Source organism: Pinus tabuliformis, chromosome 8, assembly GCF_031772625.1.
Source record: "Pinus tabuliformis cultivar Carrire ecotype Pingquan chromosome 8, CPIR1, whole genome shotgun sequence".
NCBI lineage: Eukaryota > Viridiplantae > Streptophyta > Pinopsida > Pinales > Pinaceae > Pinus > Pinus tabuliformis.
In genome coordinates this window covers 520,290,428-520,307,354 of record NC_142294.1, presented here as the reverse complement: position 1 = coordinate 520,307,354, position 16,927 = coordinate 520,290,428, and positions in this window count along the sequence as shown.

The window sequence follows — 16,927 nt, the reverse complement described above, 5'->3', positions numbered from 1 at the left end:
CAAGAAATTTTTTTTCCTTCATCCAAGAAGAATATAGTAGCAAGAAAATTATACGAAAAAAGGAGAAATCAGGGAGAACTTGTTTGTTTACTATGTTGACAAAAATACCTTCAAATATGAATAGAAACATAAGGAACAAATGAATTTGTTGGAGGATGGATAGAGGGTTCCTACAAAAATGCTATGGTTAAGGTATTAGTTGATCTTTATGAAGATGAAGTTCATTTATTGGAATATGGAGGATATGGTTTTAGAGGGTTAAATATTCACATCTCAGTTAGACTATAGGGGAACTATTCAGGGGTTAGCTCTTATCAACATTCCAAAACTCTCTAGTCAAAACCACATTGGTTTTGTGCCTTCTACTCTGTAATGAGATATTTGTCCTATTGTGCTTCCTTCTTTGTCTTTGCCACTATCTTTGTTTTCTCTTTGCAGGATTCCTTTTTGCCTCTATTTCTATCTCTTTCTCTTTGACTTCTTTAGTAACTCTAAGCTGAAAGGCACCAGCTGCAAGTTCAGGGAATTGGTGCACACACTATCCATGTTGTTTACTATCTCCATCTAAGTGTTACAAAATTGCCATGATCGTATCTCACCTTTCATATTCTTTGGCTTTGGTTAATGGGTTGTCTTCCAACAGTGGACTTCATCAACACAAAAATCATATATTTAACCATAAAGAACTCTCTCTCTCTATTGGTAGACAACTCTACATTCATTGACATGTTGAACGTTTGGTGGGAGGAAGATAGAAGGAGTTTCATTTTTATCAATATTACATTGTTTTCATGCCTACTCCCCCTTTTCAAGACTAACATGGTTTAAACAAAAGACAAACAGGGCTAGTCCTCTGCACCAATAATGTTTTCATGGCTTGCAAAACAATTTGTAGCTAGGTAAACTACTGAAAAAGAAGCCAGGTACATACACATTAAGAGGATTCTAAATAAAAGAAAATCATAGAATTCATACAGATATTGCTTTGAAGATGAAAAGTGAAAATAATTTAGTAAGACAACATACATGTTGACAGAGTTTTGATCCCGTAGTAAGCATTAATATACCTACTTGTGGTCTGGCATAGTTAGTCAATAGGGGTCTCTGTCGACCATCCAATACCTGCAAGCATTGTATGACTATTCAAATTAAGGACTGCAACAAGGAAACAACAATTTCTTAATGAATTAAAAGTGTTTTTCTTCCTAAACAATTTTAGATGCACTCTAAAAATTAAATAAATTGGTAGTATATGAACATTTGTTATTCCTTACAACATTGGCATATTTCTTATTCCAGTGAAGCTTCTAGAGTTGTATTTGAACCGTACAAGGGCCAATTTCTACAGCGTGTTTTGTTTGTTACAGAACCAATTGCATATACAAGAATATTCCTAAAACTAGATGTTGAGAAGTTAATGAATAAACCTAAGTACAAAATCAATGGATTGCGTGGGGATGAGCTGAGGTACTGTGTAGGCACTGGAAGTCCTGTCACACATAACAGATGATTCTTGTCTGCTTTTCAAGGGATACCCACCCAAATCATAATGATAAAAACCACAGCAGAGTATAAACCTTGTAATGATTTCACCAATGTTGTAGTCAAGGTAAATATAATGTAAAAGAGATCCCCTTAATTCAAGGGGAGCCATTTGGTCTCCCTGCACAGCTTGGTGATTAGAAAAGCAGGCTAAAATTTCAAAAACGGATTAAATATAGTTGGAATGGCCAGATGACAAAGTTGGCATTAGTTGTTTGTTTCCACCTACTGCCAACCGAAGCCTGAAAGGAAGGAACCTGAGGTTTTCTCAAGAGAGAGTGGCGAGTATGATATTGGCTACTTTGAGAATAGAGGAAAGTAATTTTGTAGGGTGTTTTCAAGTGAACTTTCAAGAGGCCACCTATAACCAACATCTCCTTAGTTTTCCAAGTTGCATTAAATTATTAGTAGGCCTGTCATGTTGGTCGAGATGTCAATAGCTAACAACAGAGGACGGTAGAATGTTGTAGAAAAAATAGAAAGAAAAAATAGAAAGAGTCATATTCTCATATATATGCCCTTCATCAACCATTGTGTGTCTATGAGGGAGAGAATGTTTTTATACATATTTTTTTCTATCTAAATTACTTAAAAAAATAGATGGAGATCCATGTCAATCAGATCGTTCCATTCCATCCTGTTACATCAATTTTCTAAAAGATAACAAAAATTAGGCATATGTTCATTTAATAAGCTATGTGGCAAGTGTTGATTGAGTCATCATATTTTTTTAGTTTCCTATCTTCTATTTTTACTCATCTTCATGACAAAATATGATTGTTTATTGTCTTTCCAAATCATGGGAAACAATTTCTCGGTTCACTCATACCTTAGAATACTTGTCATAGAATTATAGCATAATCTCTCAAGAGTTGCAACAAAAACCATGGGGGGAGTTGTAGCATCCCTACTGAGGCAAGATCCACGTGATAGTGAGGTGGGAGATGTTGCAAACAAATTTGTATCAATGATGGCAACAAATCAAAGTTGTAGCAATTGTGTCCATAACTCAAATAAATTTGTATAAAATACACTCAAGAATTGAAACACCTATATTGAAGTAGAGTTGGAAATAATACACATAGGAGTTGCAATAACTATTTAGCAAGTTTCAACACTTATTATACCATTGTTAAAAATATAAGCATTTCATAAGAATAAATATTGAAATGGAATTTTAATAGGATAATCATAGATTGACCAAAAATGAATCATTGTGTATGAACAAGGTATTAATATGAGATGCAATAACTATTTAGCAAGTTTCAACACTTATTATACCATTGTTAAAAATATAAGCATTTCATAAGAATAAACACTGAAATGGAATTTTAATAGGATAATCATAGATTGACCAAAAATGAATCATTGCGTATGAACAAGGTATTAATATGAGATGGAAATGAGAAAAATATCGACAAAAATGTATTGGACAAGTGCTAAGAATATGAAAATTTGGGCACTAGCAATCTCCCGCTAACTAAACTCATTACATGTACGTATGAAACCAATATTCAAACTGATTTTGAGAAGGTGATGCTCCTATGGACGTTGTTGAGGTTGTAATCAGTCTAATCTGCGTCATGTGCATGTGAATATCTTCATCTTTCTTGAATTTCCTTTTAGTGGTCTAATTATTCTCTTTTAGGCAACTTGTACTCCTTCATTTATTCCTTGGTTAGAAGCTAGATCATTAGATAGTGAAAATTTAGACCTATCAATCCATATCCATAGTTTTTAATGCACTTATTATACCTATTAATTCTCTACTTTCAATAAGATATTCTGAACTTTTGGAGTGCGAGCATGACTTAAATCCTACGCCGAAGAATGTGGTCCCAATTTTTTGAGAGATTGCTTGCGTCTCATAGATTGAGTTGTTAAGACATATAATGTTTCTTAGATAGAGAAGTTAGAACATGACCTAAACTTGCAAGTCTCTTTATAGTTTAGTAGATTAGCCTTAATGAGCCATCAAACAATAAATAATTAGTTATATAATATTAGATTGCACATCAAATTTAAAATTCCACCCTCTAAAACATGTATATCGAGCATGTTATCAAGTAATTCAAAAATCTCTATATCATAGCCTATCATTATCAATTATTAAACGTTTATTGAAAATGATAGCATTGACGCCTATTTCAACTTTGGAAACTACCATTCGTCACTAACCAATAGACGAATTTACATTGTTATAAGTCGATGTCATCATTTATACTATAATAGTTAATATTTCCTAGTGGGTACACCTCATATTTACCTGATCATAAGAGTAACCCTAACTCTATTAGAATTATAATATTGATATAGGTTGTCAAATTATAAAGCTAAGTATCAAGGATGAATTTCAATAACATAATTGTCACATGTGTGTAATTTCACTGTGTCCAAAGCTCTCTTCACTTAATATATATAATTTAGATTGTGGCTGCTTGAAACAAATATAATGTAAAAGAGATCCCCTTAATTCAAGGGGATCCAGTTGGTCTCCTTGCACAGCTTCATGATTAGAAAAGGAGGCTAAAATTTCAAAAGCAGATTAAATATAGTGGGAATGGCCAGATGACAAAGTTGGCATTAGTTGTTTGTTTCCACCTATTGCCAACCGAAGGCTGAAAGTAAGGCACCTGAGGTTTTCTCAAGAGAGAGGTGACACTAGCCTCATACATCTAATGATTTATGTGAGATATTATATAAGGATAACGCCATATCTTTTTTGGAAGAAACACAAAAAGCCCTCTTCTCTTTCATGAAAATGGATATTAACTTTTACATATTTACAAACAAGGATTGTGATGATAAAGTAGTTTCAGTGAACACTCGTCAACATCCAAGAATACACTTACTCAACGTAGTAGCTCTAAAGTTGTGCTACTCTCTGAAATAGTTATGAAGGCCAAGTTATTTTTGAAACTGGCAAGTATGATATTGCCTACTTTGAGAACAGAAGAAAGTAATTTTGTAGGGCGTTTTCAAGTGAACTTTCAAGAGGCCACATATAGCCAACATCTCTTTAGTCTTCCAAGTTGCATTACATTATTAGTAGGCTTGTCATGTTGGTTGAGATGTCAATAGCTAACTAGAGAGGATGGTAAAATGTTGTATCCAGGGGAATGTGATCTGTATACTTTTTGTATGCATGAAATTTTTTAAGGGATTTTATTCTACTTTCAATAAGATATTCTGAACTTTTGGAGTGCCAGCATGACTTAAATCCTACTCCGAAGGATGTGGTCCCAATTTTTTGAGAGATTGCTTGCATGTCATAGATTGAGTTGTTAAGACATATAATGTTTCTTAGACAGAGAAGTTAGAACATGACCTAAAGTTGCAAGTCTCTTTATAGTTTAGTATATTAGCCTTAATGAGCCATCAAACAATAAATAATTAGTTATATAATATTAGATTGCACATCAAATTTAAAATTCCACCCTCTAAAACATGTATATCGAGCATGTTATCAAGTAATTCAAAAATCTCTATATCATAGCCTATCATTATCAATTATTAAACATTTATTGAAAATGATAGCATTGACGCCTATTTCGACTCTGGAAACTACCATTCCTCACTCATACGAGTAACCCTAACTCTATCAGAATTATAATATAAATATAGGTTGTCAAATGATCAAGCTAAGTATCAAGGGTGAATTTCAATAACATAATTGCTACATGTGTGTAATTTCACTGTGTCCAAAGCCCTCTTCACTTAATATATATAATTTAGATTGTGGCTCCTTGAAACTACAAATGAATGGTTTATTGCATCGATGCATTCTTATGGTAATATAATAATAAAAGAAAATGAAATACGAGTAACTTAGAAGGCCAAAGTGGTAGATATCAGACATACTCTAAAGAAACCCTTTCACTTTTTCCTTTATCTCCAATGGTAATGTAAACTAGGTGTATTTTCTATTATAAGTCCTAGTATGTTTCACATCTTTTCATATTCTTCCCTATGTTTGTGGAGGTTTTGAGTAGCCTAATTTAACATGTTCAAGTTTTTAAGCACCTTCGATTCATTGGATTCCTTATTCAAGTGGTGGTTTAATTGAAAAAGTAGATATAAAGCATTACCTTTATTTGTAGTATGGGATAGGCGGAAGGCTCGAAATCTTGAAATGTTTGAAAATAAACCTCTGATTGTCCATAATATTTGTTCACAATCATTAGTATTATTATGTGAGAGGGCTCTGCCCAAGTGGATTTTTCAACAGGCTCTGCGGGCTGATTGCACTATGGCCAAGGTGACCAAATCCACCTTCGATGTCACAAACTATCATGTTGTAAAACCCCTTTCCAATGCAAGGCTATGTAGCCACTCTAGGATCCACTTATTCTAGTCAAACTCTTACTCCCACAGTCATGCCTCATGGGACCTTTTAGATCCTTTACATGAACGAAGTGGACATTCGTCTCCAAACCCAAAACCTTTCGTACGACATACCTCCTGTTTATTGTTCATATGAATATGAATGATTGAAATTATATAAGATAGATTGATGTTGATTATTTATGCATACTTATTGTTTGGTAAATTTTGTTCTATGGCCTTCATTTTTTGAATAAAAGAAGGATGGAAACAAAATCATGATTATGGAGAATAGGACAAAGTCATAAAATGTTAAGTAATATATAATCATATAATAGATTAAACTAAAAAGTTGCCCATCAACCTAGAAGGTTCTCAAAACCTCCTCCTCAAGGGATTCCAAGCAACGATTAAGGATTCTTCCTGTATTTAAAATGAGAAATTTGGAAGAATATTTAAATATCTGAGGCATCTTCACAGTCAATTTGTTAGGTAAGAGTTTAGACAAAAGATTGATTGCCTTTGGAGCTTCTTTGTCACTCCCTGCCTCCCAAAGTTATGCTGCATTTTTTCATTATGTCTTTGCCTCGCAAAGTTATGCCGCATTTTTTCATTATGTCTTTCCACTGCTTCCTTTTGTCAAGTTATATTGTTATCGAAAGCAATTTCTCCATTTCCAATTCCTTATTTATTTATAAATATGACTTGTTGCTAGAAATTTGATATTTGTCTAGCAACATAATGCAAGAGCCTATTGTTTATATATATATATATATATATATATATATTGTTCAAAACAATCATCTTCACTTTTTGCTAATTTGATCAATATTTTTTGCAAAGCTGTAGAAGACAATTGCAGAAGGAAAGTCTGGTAAGAAATTGCAAATGATGGAAGAAATAATAGATGTTGATAGTTACAAATTCAAATTACAATGCATTTTGCCTGACAACATTGATACAGTCTTAAAAATAAATGGTTTTTTAGATTAAATGCATTTTCATATACTGTAGGAGATTGTCTATTTGACTCATTCAAAATGCTTCTACATTTTCGTTATACTTCAAATGAACTACGAAATGGGTTAATAGAACATTTTCTTTTTTGCTTAAACAATAATGATGTTGAAGCAATAGAGTCATATGAGTATGAACTAGCACCTGACTTCCTATACAAGTTACATGGAATTAATGATATTGGGACATATCTTCATAGAATGCATTGTTCTGCATCTACGAATATAAAGGAGTCTGACCGAGGTTTATGGGGCGATACCTTTTGCATACGTTGGTTAGCTAAATGGCTAGATATATCAATTGCAGTTTGGTCAGTGACAAGAAAAGCAAGATATTTGCTTTTTAATCAACATGAAAATACAATTACATATTGCATTTTCTGTCATGATGCAAATCCTGTTAGTGGTCATTACAAACCATTGCTTTACCAAAAGTTTCCAATATGTGTTTGCAACCAGTCTAATATCTACCTGTCATCTATTTGCAAAGATATTGAAAGCCATTGGATGCATATTGCAGATAATATGCTTTTAAATGAATTAACGATCGCAAAGCAAATGACATATAATTGTGGTGACAGCCTCTTTAATGCAATTTTCTATTTAGTGGCAACAGAATTCGATGCACAGTGTTTGCGACTTTACATTGTCCAATCTTTTTGCAATGCACTTATGCATAAGAATGCATTACATTGTTTAGAACAATACCTAGTACTTGATGTGATACACTATGCAATGAATAACAACTGGCAACAATATCTCATAAATATGGCAATGCCATATGAGAAAGGACAGGTAGAAGGCAGACCATTCTGTTTGCAATGGATATCTGTGATATTGAAAGTCAATATCCAGGTATGGTCCTCTGTTGCTAATAACTTTGTCAGTTACAGTTCTGCTTATTCGACATGCAATCATATTGTTAACATCATGTCATTCAAGACAGATACATCACATATTCACTACCACACAATGATACAAAAATATGTTGATAATTCTCAACAAGTGTACATGGAAGCAAAAGAGGATTGTAATCAATTGCATCATAAGAATATACTAGGAAAACAACAATGTATATCTCAAGTACATTTTAACAATAATATTTCATTTGAGATAGCATCTCATTTAGAAAAAATGCAGCCAACTAAGCATCGTAGGCTAAATTATCACAAACTAAAGCAATTCATATGTACAAAACGCAAATGCACCAATGTACATAACAATGATAACATCTTTTTGATAATCATGTACTAGAAAATCAACAACCTAGTTCTTGCATAAGCAACTTTGTTAAGCAATTGGAAATGATGGAAGAAATAATAGATGTTGACAATGACAAATTCAAATTACAATGCATTGTGCCTGACAACATTGATTGTTTTTTACTAGAAAAACAACAATGTATATCTCAAGTACATTTTAACAATAATATTCAATTTGAGCTAGCATCTCATTTAGAACAAATGCGACCAACTAAGCATCGTAGGGTCAATTATCATAAACTGAAGCAATTCATACGTACAAAAAGCAAATGCAGTGATGTAGATAACAATGATAACATCTTTTGTCATATGCATGTACTCCAAAATCAACAATCTAGTCCTCGCATACATCTCGATAACAAGATTGAATTTGAAGTAGCATCTTGCTTACAAAAATTGCCAAGGTGTCATAAGCTTACTTATCACCAAATGAAGAAATTCATACGTACAAGAAGCAAATGCAATGACATATACAAAAAAGCATCTTCTAATAAGAAGTCAAGAATGACAAGAAAGAAAGATGCAGTACAGATTTATATGGAACAAGTCGAAGACACGCCTAGGAATACATGTGCAGTTTGTACCAGATTGCATTTTGCAAAAAATATTAGATTCTTCACTATAGAGTTGCAAGAAAAGCATATGAATTTGACATTGAAGAATAGGACCTTCAGCAATGAAAACATATGTGTTGCTTGCAAAAAAGCACTCAAGAATGGAAAGCTTCCACAATTTTCAACACCTGAACAAATAAGACGTAACATTCCATTGCCAACTGTAAATACACTTTCAGATCTAGAAGAAAGACTTGTGTCATTGAGAATTGCAATTGCACAAATTAGACAATGGGGATATAGGCGATCACAAATTGGCTTAACAGGATCAATTATCAATGTACCAGTTCATATAGACATTTTGCAAAAAGCATTGCCACAATATCTAAGTGATACAGTGACAATTGCAGTTGCATTAAAAAGACGATTGCAATACAAAAATGCATACCAAACAGGTGAAGTACGTTCAATTATTGTCATGAAAGCATTGAACGAACTATGTTCTAGAAGTCTTTATAAGGCTGAGAACATTTGTATAAATGAGAATTGGGCCCATGTTTTACAAGATAATAATGAATACATTGTACAAAATTCAAACAACGACAATGAAAGTGATAGAGACAGTGATGCAAATAATGAAGCACCTACTGAAACATTGGTGCATGGATTAATAGAGTCACAACGCATCTACAATTTGCAAGACAAGCTTATTGAACTAGCACCTGCTGAAGGACAACGACCAGTGGGGATTTTCAAGGAAAAATATGCAAAAGAAATGAACTTTCCAACATTATTTTATGGCGATGCACGTGATCATGACATCACAAACACATTTAGCTACCAAAAAATTGTACAATGGGAATTGTTACAAGCAAGTGGTGACTTCTCATATCATACAACAAATTTGTTTTTCAAGACAATGCAAATAATAATTGATAAAGTGCTTTCTTGCATATGGGTATGAATAAGAAAAGGACAACTAAAAGGCAAGAAAATATTAGCAAAAGATGTCAAGTATAAAGCAAATTTGGAAAAGTTATTGAAATCTGATATTGGATACATAGATTTCAAAAACATTGGCATATCTTCTGATCATTTGGAACAAATTAAGAAAAACATATTTCCAATGATACGACAATTGGGACCTCCAACTTTCTTTGTGACATTTACACGTGCAGAACATCAATGGAAACCATTAGTAGATACACTGGTCACATTGTTTAGAAATAAAGAAAGTAAAAATGCTATTGATATATTAGAAGATGATGACATTGACTACCTTATAAGAAAATATCCAGTCACATGTAGCCAGTACTATAGAGATAGAATTAGTGCTGTAAAGCGAACGATATGTCAAGATACTACATTCTTTGGAAAAATATTTGATTACTATTTCGTAATAGAATTTCAAAATAGAGGAACAGAACATGAACATGGACTGTTATGGATAGAGAATGCTCCAATATATGAAAACAAAGCAATTCAGAAATTGAGAAGTTTCTTGACAATTACATAACTTTCAATACAGATCATTTGGAGCCAAATGTTGCTAAATTGTATAAACATCACCATACAAGAAGTTGTAAGAAGCGAAAAAATTCAAACTGCAGATACAACTTCCCCATGCCACCAATGAAATCAACAATGATCATCGAGCCAACCAATGCAAAAAATAAAAAAATCGTCGAGAAATCAATATCACTTTTGGCATTCTTGGAGCAAACAAACTACAATGATTCAATAACCCATCACAATTTCCTCCTGGAAATAGGACTAACAGAAAGTGAGTACATAGAACTATTACAACATACAATAAAGCAACCAACAATTTTCCTGAAACAAAAACCTTCTCACATTTGGAATAACAGTTTTGCAAAGGCTATGCCTACTTTATGGAATGAAAATACAGATGCACAATTTGTGCTAAATGCATATGCCGCAGCATCATATTGTAGTTCATATATGACCAAAATTGACAAGTCTATGACAAATGCATTTAAAAGAATACGCAAAGAGCATCAGAAAAATGAAATTGATGCTATGCAAATGATTCGTAAACTCGGAAATACATTACTCAATCTGCAACAAATGTCAGCTCAACAAGCAGTGCATATAGCACTTTCATTGCCATTGAGTTGTAGTTCAAGGGAATGTATATTCATAAACACATCTCAAGTTGATGAACGCACATTTATGCTTAAACCACCTATTCTTTTGAAACAAGAACCTGATGATTCAGAAGATGTTATGTTCCATTCCATTATTGACTACTACATTGGACGCCCAAATTCCATTAGCAAAATCTGCCTTGCAGAATTTGTATCAAATTACAGGAAAGATGGCACACCCATATCTAAAAGGAAAAAACCAAATGTTATACGATTTGTCAAATATAACAAACACAATGATATTGAAAACTTCTGTCGAGAGAAATTATTATTATATATTCCATTTGAAAATTCTGAAAATACATTGAAACAAGAATTGCCTACGTGGCTCTCTGCATATACATTACATGAAAAAACAATTCAAGCCAATGAAGCCAAATTTACATATAAAATCAATCCAACATGGGGTGATTTAGAGGTTGCAACAAATGAGCAAATTAGTTCTTTGAATACTAACCAAATGAATATGTGAAACCAAGAGAACAGTTTACATTATAAAGAATATGATTTGCAATTGGACTTGCAATTTCCAAAACAGTTTGAAATGAAGAAAAAAATCAATCTTGGATTTCAAATTACTGCCCATCCATTTTTAATGGAGAACAATGAGTATTACAAACTTAGAAGAATGTTGATCAAAGAGCAACAAGAAATTGTAAAAGACATTGCAATTAAAAATAAAAAAACCCCAAGGAACCAATTTACCTTTTTATTAGAGGTGGAGCAGGCGTAGGTAAAACACTCACAGCAAAAGCAATTTTCCAAATGCTTATACGAATTTATGATTCACAAAACACAACTGATCCTATGAAACCAAAAGGTCTAATATTAGCATACACAGGAAAGGCTGCATATAATGCAGGTGGAACAACAATCCATTCTGCATTGCTAATGCCTTTTAACAAGTCTCATCTGTTCCCACTCAGCAAAGAAGTATTGGACAACTTATCAAAGCTATATCAAGAATTGCAGCTAGCTTTCATAGATGAGGTATCAATGATTGGTAGTCGGTTCCTATATTCTATTGACAATAGATTCAGAAACATAAAAAAATGTCTGAACCAAATACTTTGGCAACATTGACATCATATTTTGTGGTGATTTCTATCAAGCACAACCTATTCAAGACTCTCTTATTTTTGAACAACCAAGAATCAATAATCAAACAATAACACATGATTTCTGGAAGGATAATGTAAAGTGCTTCCAATTGCATATGACTATGTGACAAACAAATCAGAGATTCATATCAGTTTTAAATAGAATGTAAACAAATTGTCAAACATCTGATGATATAACATATATGAATACAAGTTGCATGCACCCTGTACCAAATGATCCAACATTTCCCTATTTATTTTACAAAAAAAAAGATGTTGCAATGCATAACAAGAAAATGTTAATGCTCATGCCTGGAAAAGAAATTTTAATTAATGCAATTGATGAAAATGAGTAGAATAACGGCAATTTCCCAACACATCAACATACAGCTATTTTGCCTTCGCAACTTCTGATAAAGTTGAACATGTTAGTTGAAATGTATGCTTGCAATTAAGATGCACCAGATGGGCTAGTAAATTGTGCAGATGGAATAGTTAAATCATATACCCATACAAATAAGGTCGATGTTCTATGGATTAAGTTCCATGACCCTAATATTGGTCATCGATAATCTAGAAAACTGGTTCATTTGTATACTTCAGACATAGCACATAATTGGACACCAATACTGCGAATATCAAAAGCAATGCCTATCACATCAAAGATGGCCCAGTTGAAAATACGGAAACAATTTCCAATTCAACTTGCATGTGCACGCACAATACATAGATCACAAGGCTTAACCTTGGATAAGCTTGCATTCGACCCTACTGGAGTATAAGTGCATGGCCTAGTATACACAACAATATCACGTGTCAAAAACATAGAATCATTGTATTTGCTTAATCCTCTTAAAGATAATAATTTTAAGGTTAAGCAAAAAGTAAATTGTGAAATGAAACGTTTTAAAACCACTGCAAAATGGCAATTAGAATATGACTCTTCATCAATACAATCATTGCGATCCATCTTTATTCTTTCATTGAACACTCGTAATCTTCATGCACATCTTACTGACGTATGCAATGATTATGACACAATGCAATCTGATATCTTATGCTTACAAGAAACACATATGTCATTGTGTATGCAAAATGAATATTTCAAAATTTTCAATTGCATCTCAAGTTGCATTAAGCATGGAGTAATGATATTGATAAAGAAAAATATCATTATCCTTGAACATACCCATTTTGAAGAGCAACTTGTAGAAGCATTGCTCGCAAAAATAAAAGTTCACGGATTACAAATTGCAGTGCTCAATATATATGCATCGCCACATGCAAATGTAAACAATATTTTTAATGTCATTGCAAAAGATTTATGCCACTTAGATCTAAACAATATCATAGTTATATTAGGGGACTTCAATATTGATATGCTACATTGCAATCAAAAAACAAAGTAGCTAGAAACCTACATGGAAAACTACAATCTTCATTTCCTTATTGACAAAACTAATACCATGCATAAATCATTCATTGACCATGTTTGGGCAAATCTAGCTAATATAAAATATAGAATTTTCATATTGGATACATATTGGTCTGATCATGATACAATATCTCTTGTCCTTGAGCTATGATATACACATGAAGCAGTTTACAAAATTGCAAATTTTGACATTTTTGCAATACCTCATTGTTTTTACCATTTCTATTTTACTAAAGCATATTACAATATTATTTTTGTACTAAACCAAATAATAACGCTATACATACTATGCATTCTATCGTACATTTACATATATGACCTCATATATTCATCAATGCAAATTATGCCAATGAAACCCTTTTCAATTAAGCAACACAAGCATCCTATCATAAATTTCCAGAGATGACCTCATCTACTTATGAATGTAGATTGTACCAGTAAAACATTTTTCAATTGAACAAAATGACCAAGAAAAAAGAACAACAACATGGAACATAAACAAATAGAGTATATTCTTCTTGCCTTTCCTTTCCTATGGATCTTATGTTCTTGTTCACTTTTTACTTTTATATGTTCTTTTAGTTTGCACTGAATATATCTTATTCTATAACATAACATAAATCTTGAAAGAGGAAAAGAAACAATTGAAGAAATAGAATGCATAACCCAATTAGAAAGGGCAAGCCAACCACTTGTTTTGCAAAGGTATGTCTATGACAACTATACAAATATGCTAATTTGTATTTAGAATATTAATGTTTACTATATATACTGTTATGAAACTAGCTCACAAAAAGATAGAAAAGAGAGATCCACGCCTTAGAATTCAGCCTCTTCGAGGGGGCAACCTCCTTTACATTACATAAATGAACAATTCTTGGATGATACAAATGAAAATACCTCCTTTCTATATATAGGAGTCTAAGTGGTCCCAATAAAATCAAAGCCTACATAACAATAATATTGTAGGGCACAACAATAACAATAGTGGGCTTCTATGTGGCACAATAGTAACAATATGGGCACTACATGGGTACATCAATATAAATAAGGGGTATAACTACAATAGTAATGGGGTAATCACTAGTATTATAGGGACCCAACATGCCCCTCTCCTTCAAAAAAGTGTTGTCCTCAACGCTTGAGTAGTTCAGGATACTTCTGCATAAAATTCTCGTCCTCCCATGTGGAATCTTCAGCGGATAAGTTCTTCCACTTGATAAGGTACTCTGAAATTGATCGATTTCGTAGCTGTCGAGTTCTTGTTTCTATAATTGCTTCCGGTTCCAATATAATTTTTCCTTCTTCGTCAAGTTCTGGCAATATTGTTTGAACTGGGAGCTTGTCGCCTATAACCTTCTTTAAGCATGAAACATGGAAAACTGGGTGCAATCAAGAAGCTGCAGGAAGCTCCAATTTGTATGCCATAGTACCAATCTTTTGCAACACCTTGTACGGACCATAATACTTTGGTGATAATTTATTATCCTTCTTAGCTTGCTTGAGGGACATTTGCTTATATGGTTGTAGCCGTAGGAATACCCAATCACCTACATCAAAACTTCTTTCACTGCGATGCTGATCTGCCTGTTGTTTCATTCTATTCTGTGCCAACACAAGGTTATCCTTTAAGAGTTGGAGGACTTGTTGTTGATGTTCGATGTGATGTTTCACTGCCTTAACCTTAGAATTTTCTCTTAAATATGATGTGATGGATGGTGGTTGATACCCATAAAGTGCCATAAATGGGGTCATTTTTGTTACTGTATGAAAGGAAGTGTTATACCACCATTCAGCCAGAGGCAACCATTTGACCCATTGTGTCTGTTTATCAGATACAAAGCAACGAAGGTATCCTTCCAAACATTTGTTTACTATCTCAGTTTGCCCATCAGATTGAGGATGATAAGATGAGCTATGAGCTAACTGAGTACCAAGACAAGAAAATAATTCTGTCCAAAAATTTCCAGTGAAAATGGGATCTCTGTCACTTACAATAATCTTTGGGTTTCCATGTAGCTTTTGAATTGTTTCCATAAATGCAGTAGAAACTGTACTGGCTTTAAATGGATGTGATAATGCACAAAAGTGTGCATACTTGGTAAGTCTGTCAACTACCACCATGATGACACTCTTTCCCTCAGACTTGGGTAAACCTGTGATAAAATCCATTGATACCTCCTCCCAACGTTGGCTTGGAATGGGTAAAGGTTGTAATAGACCTGGTCTTAATTGTTTCAACTTTATTTTGCTGGCAAACCAAACATTCTGCCACAAACTTATGAATATCTGATTTAAGGCCATCCCAAAAAAATTCCTTCTTCACCCTGTGGTAAGTTTTTAAAAATCCTGAGTGCCCTCCTAAGGGAGAAGTGTGCAATTCCATAAGAATCTTTTGTTTTAGCTGGGAATTCTTACAGAGGTATAAGCGATCTTTGTACCATAACGAATCATTTTTCCAGCTAAATGTATCAGACGTACTGGAATCTTGTTGTAGCTTTCGAATAAGTGCCCATACTTCTTTGTCATTCTTCCATTCCTCCCTTGCTTCATTTATCCAATCTGGTTGGATGATAGAAATAGCGCACAACAATGCTTCCACATCCTCATCCTTCCTTGAGAGTGCATCTGCCACCACATTTTGCTTCCCCTTTTTGTAGATGATTTCAAAGTCATAACCCAACATCTTTGTGACCCACTTTTGTTGCTCTTCAGAGGATAATCTTTGTTCTAAAAAGTATTTAAGGCTATCATGATCTGTTTTTACCTTGAAGTGTCTTCCCATTAGGTAGGGTCGCCATTTCTTAAGTGCATGGAGTATTGCCAACATTTCCTTCTCATAAATAGCTTTTCTTAGAAACTTTCCCTTGATTGGACGACTTTCAAAGGCAATGGGTCTTTCATCTTGCATTAGAACAGCACCAATTCCATTTCCTGAAGCATCACATTCCACAATAAAGGTTTTTGTGAAGTCCGGTGTAGCTAAGACCGGTGCTTGGCACATTGCCTCTTTAAGATGTTCAAAGGCCTTTGTTGCTTCCGGAGTCCATGAAAATGCATCTTTCTTCAATAATGTCGTTAGAGGTGCTGCTATTCTCCCATAATTCTTAACAAACTTGCGATAATACCCTGTCAACCCAAGAAATCCTCGCAAATGCTTTATGGATGTGGGGATTTTCCATTCCTTAATGGCTTTAATTTTGGTAGGGTCTACCTTAACTCCTTCATGAGATACAATATGACCCAAATATTCCACCTCCTGGACTCCAAAGAAACATTTGGATCTTTTGGCATATAATTGTTTCTCTTCCAATAGTTGTAGCACCCTGTCGACATGTTCAACATGATCCTTCCAAGACTTGCTGTAGATAAGTATATCATCAAAAAATACTAACACAAATTTTCTAAGGAATGGTTTGAAAATTGAATTCATCAAACCTTGAAATGTTGAAGGTGCATTGGTAAGGCCAAAAGGCATGACCAAAAATTCATAATGACCCTCATGAGTTCTAAATGCCGTTTTCGGA